General features: G+C 39.2%; 1 long non-coding RNA gene across 1 annotated transcript in view; it reads right to left on the bottom strand.

Moving 5' to 3' along the window:
- LOC124243504 (uncharacterized) overlaps positions 1 to 12,057 on the bottom strand; it is a 29,018-nt gene that overhangs the window by 15,574 nt on the left and 1,387 nt on the right. Inside the window, exon 2 of the long non-coding RNA XR_006889692.1 lies at positions 6,531 to 6,751. This is a non-coding gene — a long non-coding RNA (uncharacterized LOC124243504). The remainder of the gene's footprint in view (positions 1 to 6,530; positions 6,752 to 12,057) is intronic.

Genomic DNA, 12,057 nt, shown 5'->3' with positions numbered 1-12,057 from the left:
GAGGAAGATTGGCAACAGATGTTAGCTCAGGGCCAATCTTCCTCACCAAAAAAAAAAAAAAGGACACAGGTTGTCAGAATGGATCAAAACCCAAGATCTAACTATATATTATCTACAAAAAAAAACACTCTAAATATAAAGACACAGACAGTTCAAAAGTAAACAGATGGAGGAAGATATACCAGGCCAACACTAATCAAAAGAAAGCAGAAGTGTCTATATTAATTTTAGACAGAGCAGACTTCAGAGCCAGGAAAGTTATCAGGAATAAAGAAGGGCATTACTTAATGATAAAGGGATCAATTCTCCAGCAAGACATAAAAATCCTTAATGTGTATGTATCTAACAACAAAGCATCAAAATACATGGGGCAAAAACTGATAGAACTGTGAGGAAAAATAGATTAATCCACTGTTACAGTTGTCGACATTAGCACCTCCTTATCAGAGATATACAAATTTAGCCAGCAGAAAAATCAGTAAGGACATAATTGATCGCCACAACACCTTCAATCAACTGGATATAATTGACAACTATAGGCGACTTTATCAAACAACAGCAGTTTGCACATTCTTCCCAAGCTCACACAGAACATTCACTGAGATAGACCACATACTGGGCCATGAACACACTCTAACAAATTTAAAAGAATAAAAATCATACAGTGTATGCTCTCAGATCTCATGCAATTAAACTGGAAGTCAATACAAGAAAGATAGATAGAAAATCCCAAAATACATGGAATTAGACAAAACACTTCTAAATAACACATGGGTCAAAAAAGAAATAGCAAGAGAAATTTTAAAATATTTTTACCTAAACAAAAATGGAAATGCTACTTATCAAAATTTATGTGATGCAGAGAAGGCAGTACTTAGAGGGAAATTTATAGCACTGAATGCATATATTAGGAAAGAACAAAGATCTAAAATCAAACATCAAAGCTTCCACCTAAGGAAACTAGAAAAAGAAGAGCAAATTAAATCCAAAGTAAGCAGAAGAAAAGAAATAATAAGAATTAGAGCAGAGATCAATGAAATTGAAAACAGGGAATCAATAGAAAAAATCAACAAGCAAAAACAGTGGTTCTTTGAAAAGATCAGTAAAAGTGATAAGCCTCTAACCAAGCTAACTAAAGGAAGAAAAAAAAGAAGACACAAATTACTAAAGCAGAAATAAAAGAGGGGACATCACTACAGATTCCATGAACATTAAAAGGATAATAGAGAAATAGTATGAACACTCTATGCCCACAAATTTGATAACCTAGATGAAATGACCAATTCCTTGAAAGACACAATCTGCCAAAACTCATACAAGAAAAAATAGACAATCTGAAGAGGCCTATCTCTACTAAAGAAATTGAATCCATAATTAACCTTCCAAAATGGAAAGCACCAGGGCAAAAGGGTTCACCAGTGAATGCCACCAAACATTGAAGGAAGAAATTATACCAATTCTCTACAATCTCTTCCAAAAGATAGAAACAGAAGTAATACTTCCTACTTATTCTATGAGTCCAGCATCACTCTAATACCAAAAGCAAAGACATTACAAGAAAAAAAAAACTACAGACCAACATCTCTCAGGAACATAGATGTAAAACTTTTCAACAAAGTATTCACAAATCAAATCCAAGAATGTATATCAAGAATCCTACACCACAACCAAGTGGGATTTATCCCAAGTATGTAAGACCAGTTCAACATTTGAAAAATCAATCAATGTAATTCATCACATCAACTAGCTAAAAAAGAAAAGTCACATGATCATATTAATAGATGCAAAAAAAATCATTTGACAAAATCCAACACCCATTCGTTAAAAAAACTCTCAGTAAGCTAGGAATAGAGGGGAACTTCCTTAACTTGATAGAGAATATTTACAAAAAACATTCAGCTAACATCATACTTAATGGTGAAAAACTGAAAGCTTTCTCACAAAGATAAAGACAAGATAAGGATGTCCCCTCTCATCATTGCTTTTCAACATCACTCTGGAAGTCCTAGTTAAGGCAGTAAGACAAGAAAAGGAAGTAAAAGGTATACATATTGGGAAGGAAGAAATAAAACTATCTTTGCTCACAGAGGACATGATCATCTATGTAGAAAATCCTAAAGAATCAACAAAAAAACTCCTGGAACCAGTAAGTGATTATAGCAAGGTTGCAGAATATAAGGTAAATATACAAAGGCCAATCACTTTCCCATATACCAACAACGAACAAGTGAAATTTAAAATTAAAAACACAATACTATGTACATTAGCAACCAAAAAAATGAAATACTTAGGCATAAATCACACAAAATATGTATGAGACGTATATGAGGAAAACTACAAAAACTCTGATGAATGAAATCAAAGAATAAATAAATGGAGAGATAGTCCATGTTTATGAATAGGAAGATTCAATATTGTCAAGATGTCAGTTCTTTCCAAATTGATCCATAGATTTAGTGCAATCTCAATCAAAATCCCAGCAATTTAATTTGTAGATATTGACAATCTGATTCTAAAATTTATATGGAGAGGCAAAAGACCCAAAATAGCCAACATAATATTGAAAAAGAAGAAAAAAGTTGGAGGACTGACACTAGCTGGCGTCAAGACTTACTATAAAGTGACAGTAATCAAGACAGTGTGATACCGGTGAAAGGAGACAAATAGATTGATGGAACAGAATACAGAGTCCGGAAATGAACCCACATAAATATAGTCAACTGATCTTTGACAAAGGAGCAAAGGCAATACAATGAAGCAAAGACAGTCTCTTTAACAAATGATGCCGGAACAACTGGACATCAACGTGCAAAAAAAAAAAATAAAAGAATCTAGACACAGACTTTACACCTTTCACAAAAGTTAACTTGAAATGGATCATAGGCCTAAATGTAAAATGCAAGACTATAAAACTATTAGAAGATAATATAGGAGAAGACTTAGATGACTTTGGGTATGGCAATGACTTTTTAGATACAACACCACAGACAGGATCCATGAAAGAAATGATAGATAAGCTGGACTTCATTAAATCAAAAACTTCTGTTCTATAAAAGACAATGTCAGGAGAATGAAAAGACAAGCCACATTTGCAAAAGACACATCTGATAAAAGGCTGATCCATAATATACAAAGAACTCTTAAAACTCAACAATATGAAAATGAACAACCCAATTAAATAATGAGCAAAAGACCTGAACAGACACCTCACCAAAGAAGACATACAGGATGCCAAGTAAGTATATGAAAAGAGCTCCATCTCATATGTCATCAGGGAAAGGCACATTAAAACAACAATGAGGTAGCACTACACACCTATTAGAACGGCCAAAATCCAAGAGACTGACAACACCAAATGCTGGCAAGAATGTGGAGCTCATGCTGGTGTGAATGCAAAATAGTATGGCCACTTTGGAAGACAGTTGGGCAGTTTCTAACAAAACTAAACATACTCTTACCATACCCTCTAGCAAATATGTTGCCTGCTATTTACCCAAATGAAGTAACAAATGTCCTCATAAAAACCTGCATGTGGATGTTTATGGCAGCTTTATTCATCATTGCCAAAACTTGAAAGCAACCAACATGTCTTTCAGTAGTTGAATGGGATAAATAAACTGTGGTACATCCAGACAATGGAATATTATCCAGCGCTAAAAAGAAAGGAGCCAAGAAAAGAAATTCATCTTACTAAGTGAAAGAAGCCAATCTGAAAAGCCTACCTACTGTCTGATTCCAACCATATGACATTCTGGTAACAGCTAAACTATGGAGAGAGTAAAAAGATTAGTGGTTGCCAGAGGAGAGGTAAGGAGGAGGGGAGTCCGAACAGGGAGAGCACAGAGGATTTTTAGGGCAGTGAAACTACTCTGTACGATACTATACTGGTGGAAACATCATTGTACATTTTTCAAAACCCATAGAATGTACAACACCAAGAGTGAACTCCAATATAAATTATGGACTTTGGGTGATAATGGTGTATAAATGTAGCTTCATCAATTGTAACAAATGTACCACTGTGACGCGAGGTGTGGGCAGTGGGGGAGGGACGTGTGCATGTCCGTGTGCCTGTGAGGGTCCAGGGAGTATATGGGAAATCTGTGTACTTTTCGCTCAGTTTTGCTGTGAACCCAAAACTGTTCTTAAAAATAAAGTTCATTAATTTTTTTAAAAACTTAAGAAATGCTGGAGCTAGAATTTTATTTCAGGTAAATTTAAGTGTAAAACCTTTGCTTAGTGTGGCAATGCCGCTCCCAAGCCACTGAACTGGTCCTGGAGCACTCCAAGTTCCTTTCGCCCTTTCTTCTTAAAGTTTCCCAGTTTTAACAACTTTCGACAGCCAAGGGAATCACACTGCCACCCAAGCCACTCGGTGAGGAGCTGTACTACTACAAGCAGGCAAAATCATTAAAGAAATCCTTTAGTCACACCAATCAGTACCAAACGCTAACTTATCAGTTATCTAACGTTGTCCAACCAACCACCCTAAAACCTAGTGGTTCAAAACAACAATTTATTATTTCTCATGATTCTGTGGGTTGGCCAGGCAGGACTTCTGCTGCTCTCACTTGGGCCGACTCACACAACCATATTAATTGGTGGACCAGCTGGGGTCTGTGCTCAGATAGCTGAGCCTCTCTCATTCTCTCATGGTCATTTATGCTGGGCTTTTCCACAGGAAGATGAGCTCAGATGTCCAAGACAACAAAAGCAGAGGGTCCCAAGCCTCTTAAGCCTAGCCTCAGAAGTTGTACCATGTCACTTCTGCTATATTCCATTGGTCAGAGCAAGTTATAAGGCCAGCCCACGTTCACGGAGTGAGGAAATAACCTCTTGAGGGGAGGAACAGAAAACTCACGTCACAAAAAATGCATGAGAACCATCAACGTGCATATTATTGTACCACAGTCTCCCCTTGGGTCCCAGTGACTCATGTCTGCTTCCCATGCAAAATCCCCAAAGTCTCACCCAATCCCAGCGTCAGGCTCAGAGCCCATGATCTCATGTGGTTCAAATCCAAATGCAGGATGCTACCTACATGCAGCTCTTTGCTGTGGCTCCTCTTCATGCAGACATGTGGGAACTAAAAAGACCATTATCTGCCCACATACCTCATCTACAATGGAAAGAGAGGAACAAAATCACTGCAATAGACACTCCCATTTAAAGAAAAGGGAGACAGGGGCCAGCCCAGTGGCACAGTAGTTAAGTTCTCACCTTTCCACTTTGGGGGTCCGGGGTTCGCTAGTTCAGATCCTGGGCGTGGACCTACGCACTGCTTGTCAAGCCATGCTGTGGTAGGCATCTCACAGAGGCACAGAACCGTCTGTGGTCCATAACAGTTCCGAAATCCAGCTGGGCACGTGTTTTAGGTCTCCTCTTCCAGGAACAAGGAGTATTCCTTTATGGGAGACCAGTGGTGCTCCCTAAGAGAGGTTCCCTCAATTATTGTTCTCCCCAGCTCTTGGCTCTGCCCCAAGTCTCATGGCTTTATCTTCTGAGACACCTTTCCTTTATCATAAGAAATGGTCCATGTTTGCAGCTAAGAAGCTTTCTTCCACCTTCTTTCTGCCCATAGAAAGTTGGGAGCTCAGAAGCCTCTTTTTCATTCTGAACTCTCTCTCCCCCATTTCAGTCCAAGCTGACAGTGCTCTTGTAAATACAATACACTCAAAAAACTTTGTGGGTTTCCTATGAATTTTATAGTGTCTCTCTCCAGGCACAAAAGGCACATCCATAATTCCTTTAAGACATGCCTCTCTCTGCTTTACACGTGTTCAAGTGGCTATGGGATAATGCCCTTAGGATTCTTAGAAACTATTTTGTCTGGCTGAGAAAGTTAGTTAGGTACATCCTTAAATTTTTCTGAAGTCTTAACAAAGATCTTATGACCACACATTTGATTCAATGTTTACCTTCAGGCCATTTCTCATTTTGAGAATCTTTTGCTGACTGGAAACACTAGAAATGTGAAATAGTTTCATTTTCTAACCAAAAAAAAAGTCCTGGCTGTTTTATATTCCCTGCAAGTTCTAATTATACACTAAACATTTCATTCTTTGGTTCATTTCTCTCTTCCTAGGTTAAAAAAAAAAATCAATTCACACTTTCAAAATTTTGCCGTGGCCAAGTCTACAAGTTCATTAGGCACATTTTCTATCTTCCAAGTTACTGTGGCATCAGTTTCCCCATATACACAACATGGGTCTCTCGTTTCCAGCTCCAGTAGCAATTTTCTCATTGTTCTTGCAATTCTGCTGACAAACTCCTTGCTACCCTTTCAGCCTCCACCTGCCACCCAGTCCCAAAGCCAGTGCCACATGCTTCAGAGTTCTGCTACAATTGTGCCCACTGCCAGATACCAGTTTCTTCACCAGTTCTAGATGACTGCACAACAAAACACTCCAAAACCTAGTGGTTTCAAACAGCTGCGTCTTATTATTCCTCATGACTCTGTGGATTGGCTGCAGAGCTCTGCTGCTGGCCTTTCCTGGGCTGCAATCAGCTGGCAGGTTGGGTGGACTCACCTGGGCCTTTCTCTCCAGAAGGTCTTCTATCCTGAGCTTATTCACACCATGGTAGTCTTGGGGTTATGAAACAGCAAAAGGAGAGGCTCCAAAGCTTCTAGAAGCCTAGCCTCAGAAGACACCCAACGTCACTTCCGCCATATTCTATTGGTCAAATCAAGTCACAAGGCCAGCCCATAGTCAAAGGTGGAAAAATGTACTCCCCATCTTGATAGAAGGAGCTGCAAAGGGACATGAATACGGCAAAGTATAATTTATTAGGGGCTATTATTATAACAATCTACCACATAATACATATTTTTATGTATGGAAATATATGCATATATGCACATCATGTGCATGTGCATTTTTTTACATCAGACTTTGCAATCAAGATATTTGCTTTACTAGTTTATTTAGATAACTGTAGTTGAGTCATAATACTTTATGATAGTCAGCTTGTGAATGGCCTGCAGTATATTTGGCAAAAGTAATGAATTCTTCGTGATTTGAGATTTGCCTAGAGCTCCTGGCAATAAAATGTTTCCTGTGAAGTAAAACGATATTGCTAAGGAATTTTTGTGGAAATTATAGGGTTTATGGATTAGCAAAGTGAGAATTAATGAGGTTCCTCTGTCTTAACTGCAACCGAAGAACTGGAATTTCTATAAAGAAATTAGTTCTAACAGCGAAAACCTTTTTCAAATCATTCTGGCAAAGATGACATCATACTGAAAGCAGAAAGCTGTAAAAGCCTAAATTTTGCCATTATGGAGATTATTTTTATTGCAATGGATAATTTTTATTAATTAAATTTTCACATGGATAACTTGGCAATAAAATTGTTTATAATCTAAGTGTATGTCTGTAATCTTACTGTGTGATATAGTTTTTACAAAGGTTTGGGACACCGTAAGCTACAGTCTCCTATCTTTATTTCTCAGAGTCACTTTTACTATTTAAATTAAGAAATTTTTATACATTAGGGTATAAAGTGTTATTTCTCACATATTTGTGGGTGAGATAAAATGTTATTTTTACCATCTTCAGAAATGTGTAAAATGAGTGGTTATAAAAATACATCATAATATTACTCATCTTCTTTCATACATTAAGGGAGCTGATAACCAAGTTGTGCTAAGGAATACTGAATATGATTATTTTAGCTGGAGGACACTTCATTTTACATATAGAAGGAAAATCCAATCAAATTAGATGAGATAGAATCTCATGACTTAATTTATAGTACTATTATGCAATCCTAATTGTTCAATAGTCTTTATCAGGCTAAAAGTTTTGACCCCATGGATGATGACTTGAGACACACTGATACAGCCAGCTTCGGAATAAATTACACATTCATGGAAAATTAAAAATCTGTGTGCAGCACACTTAAACATATTAAAAATTTCAGTAATTCATCTTGTAAAATCTTTCTCTAGCACCATTTCAAGTCTGACAGCGATTCTGCCAAAAAGCTCAAAGTGTAAAATGATTATATGAGGTACCTCGAGTCGTCAAATTCATAGAGACCAAGTAGAATGGGACTTGCCAGGGGACAGAAGAAGGAGAGAATGGGGAGTTATCGGAGACAGATGGTGGTGACGGTTGCACAACAATGTGAATGTACTTAATGCCACAGAACTGTACACTAAAAATGGTTAAAATGGCAAACTTTATGTTATATATATATTGTCCCAAAATAAAAAAAGTAAAATGAAATTAAAATAATGTAACTACAAAATAAGTACAAACACTTCGGAAAATTCGTAGGTACAAAAGAAAGCCACTAATATTACAGAACATAATCGACATCAACAAGGACATTAAGGTACAACAATCATAAAAGTAGAAGAAAATAATCACTTCTCGAAAATGGCAGCCACTATCGTTAATTCAGATGAAACTCAAAAGAAGTCACTGCTGAGAGACATAAGTGAAAGTGGGCACATTGAGTCTAAAAAAGCAGCTCATAGCTTAAAAGGTGACTGAGTGATGATGTCTTACATTAGCCACTGTTTAAAATTTGCCTTTTAAATGTCAGGACTAGCTTAAGCATCCCAATGTCTAGGTGCCTTTACAGATCCCAGGGCAGAATTAGTAACCTCCACACAACATCTCAAATAATTGCAATTCCAATCTTCCTTCTAAATATATTTTCCCATGCCCCTGCCTTCACCTGGCTGATTCCCAGCCATTTTTCTAGGTCAGACTCTCTGAGGCTTTCCCCTTGTCTAATCCCTGTTGCTGTCCTTGTGTTTTCAAAATCACTCCAGTTTCTCCATCAGTGTTTATCTGATTACTGCGGGTCTTTCCAACAAGCCTGGAAGCTGTTGGAAGGCTACGATTGTGTCTTGTTCATCCCTGTATCCCCAGGCCCTAATACAGTGTTTGACCCAGAGTATACAGATAATAGATGTTGTTGAATAAATGAACGAATGAATGAAGAATTAAATGAATGGTACACCCTTTTCAAGCTTATGAAATGGGCTGCATTTCAAGAGCCAGGCTCAACCCCAGAGATGCTGATCTCGAGACCTGACCATCTGACGGGAATGCAGCGTGATAAGCCACCGTGGAGATGATGCCAACCAAGCCAGAGATAGCAGCAAGGGGTGGGATGTAAATTTGGCCAGAATCTTATGAGAACACATTACACTCCCCAACCGGTGCATTGCAGAAAGCAACTTCCGTTCCAGCAGGTTGTTGTAACTATCGCATTCTGAATACAACTTTTGAAGGATGTATGAAGAGCTGTGAAGAGTCGTAGCTGACCCCTTTGCTCCTAAAAATGTTTTTTTACCAGGCTCATTATGTGTATGGATACACACATCTATCAATCAGATTGAAAAAGCTTTGGGGGGGGGAGGTTCAATCTTTTTAAACATTTTATAGTAAATGCAAGAGAAAACACAAAAATTAAGTTGTACTTTACATATTGGTGAGCCTCAATGGATTTCCTGCCCACGCCTCCCCTTCTCTCATACCCTTTCTGGGTAGAATAACTCTTGATGGGAGAGAAGCCTCTGGGGATCGCTGTAGCCTTGGGAAATGAAGCGCACAGTAGATGCAGGAGGTTTCAGAGAAACGGGGCCGTGCCCAAACTCTATTCTTTCCCCAAAAAAACGGTTTACTCTCCACCCATGGCCAAGGGGCACTGACTGTGCTACACAAGGGAGGATGTATATTCCCAAGTGATCACTCAGTATTATACATCCTAAAACAAATAAAATAAGACAGTAGATCTGCTCATTTTGGGGGCTCCTAAACTGGCAGAAGTTTGTGCTCCTGCACACTGACATTTTGAAAATCCCACGAAAGGTACAACTACACCAGAATGAAGCTGAAGAAAAAAAAATCCCTATGAACAAAGGCCAGCTCAAACCCCAGATAGCTTTTCCCCCTCCTAAGCACATGTTATAGAAAATAAACAATATTTTCATTTAACAACAGATGGTTCAACACTCATTGCTATGCCAGGACCTAGCAGTGCATAAATGGCTTCTCCTTCTTGGAAAAAGCGTCTTCTCTTCCCAGTTGGACTCTGAGCCCCTGGAGCAAAGGGCTTACAAAATTCTGTGTCTTTGTGTTGCCAACACTCAGCTTGATAGCCATCAGGAATAAGGACTAAGGCAAGATTGCGGGCTGAAGAATAACCCAGGGGCAGGAGGAAAGGGGTAAGAAAGAGGTTGGCAAGCAGCTAGCTTATTTCACTTATGTTTATTCAACAAACAGGTTTAGTACCTACTATGAAATTAAGATAGTGATAAAAGCTAGCATTTGCTCATTTTATATATTTATTATTTATTATCTCGCATGGTTCTGTGGGTTGACTGAGCTCAGCTGGGCGCTTCTTGCTTGGGGTCTTTCATACAATTACAGATAGCAGCTGGGGCTGAAGTTCAGAAGGTTCAACAGAACTGGACATTCAAGTTGGCTCATTCACTTAGCTACCAGTTGATGTTACCTGCTGACTGGGAGCTCATTGCAGGGAGCAACTGTATGCTATCAGGCTGCATGCTACAGGTATCCTGGCCTACACATGCTTCTCTGGAAGAATGCAGCTGGGTCCTGAGAGGGAGTGTCTCAGAGGGAACATTCCAAGAGACCCAGGTATAGAATGTGAAAGATGACATGAGTGGAGCCATATTAAAATAGAGCCGGAGCAACCATTTCAGAGGAATTGCCTTGCACTCTTATTTTCTTTATCTTCTCAACTGGACCAAACCACCAACATTCCAAGATGTCAGTAAGGACAAGAATATCCTGTTTGTAAGGACTGATGAAACTGGACTTTGCTGATGATGGAATCGCTAGCCAATCAATGAAGGACACGTCTAGCCTTTGGCCTGATGACTGAATCTCAAGCGAATCTATGTATGAAGTGCAAACCTAGCCTTACCTCTTCTAGCACCAATGAACCCTTCTTTCATACAACTTACCTCATCTTCCCCCCATTTAACCATAAAAACCCAGAGCCCCTTTTCTGTAATTGGGACACTATTTGGGTTTCTACCTGAATCTGTGCTTCCAAAATTGCAATTCTTTCACCCCAGATAAATGCTTTGCCTCTTAAACTGGTTTCTGTTTTTGTAGGTTGACAAGAAGCAGCAAGATTCTTATGATCTAGCCTTGAAAGTCACAAAGGATCACTTCAGCTGCAGCCCAGATTCCAGGCAGGGACTACACAAGAGTATGAATAACGGAGGCATGGCCCCCAGGTAGGGGCACCTTTGGAGAAGGAACAAATTTCTCTCTCTCTCTCCAGACATGTCACAGTGTGCTTCACATACATTATTCCACTCACAAAAGCCATGCTGGGGAGGTATGAGCATCCCTCCTCTTACAGACGAGGAAGCTGAAGCTCAGAGGTGCTGGCTCACTTGTCTGAAGTTACCCAGCAAAGATTTTCCTCTCTGAATGGATTTCAGAGTGTGATCAATGTGTGATTTACTACTACTGTATTAACCAGAGCACCCTCTACTACTCCTGAGGTGCAAGGTTTCGTTTTCAGGAGCACTGTCGGAACACGAATGAGAAAAGAGATAAATCCCCTTCCTCCAAGGATTTTATAATCTGGTAGAGCCAGAAAATATCGCGGTAAGAGGAGTTGTTGCTGAACAAGGAAATCTCAATTTTGAAGGATCCCGCTCTATCCAAACTACTGAAATCAAATATTGGGAAGATCCAAGGGAAACTGCCCTGAAATACCTCTTTGCTCCTTTTCATGGTCTTCAGAGAGATTAAAAGAAAACTTGAGAATAAGGAAAATAGGGGTAATGGGTGAATCCTAGAATGCAGGAGCCCATTGAGAGCCTCTAAAACACTGTTGAGAGCCAGCCCTGTGGCACAGCGGTTAAGTTTGGCACCCTGGGATCCCGGGCATGGACCTACACCACTCATCAGCCATGCTGTGGCAGCGACCTACATATAAAATAGAGGAAAACTGGCACAGATGTTAGCTCAGAGCTAATCTTCTTCAGCAATAAATAAATAAAGGACTCTTGAAAGGAAGGTTCCATCACCAATGGTATCTGAATTCCCTCAT

The sequence above is a fragment of the Equus quagga genome, chromosome 8 (genome assembly GCF_021613505.1).
Source record: "Equus quagga isolate Etosha38 chromosome 8, UCLA_HA_Equagga_1.0, whole genome shotgun sequence".
NCBI lineage: Eukaryota > Metazoa > Chordata > Mammalia > Perissodactyla > Equidae > Equus > Equus quagga.
Note: the sequence above shows the minus strand (reverse complement) of the source record. Positions and strands in the feature narration are given on the sequence as shown.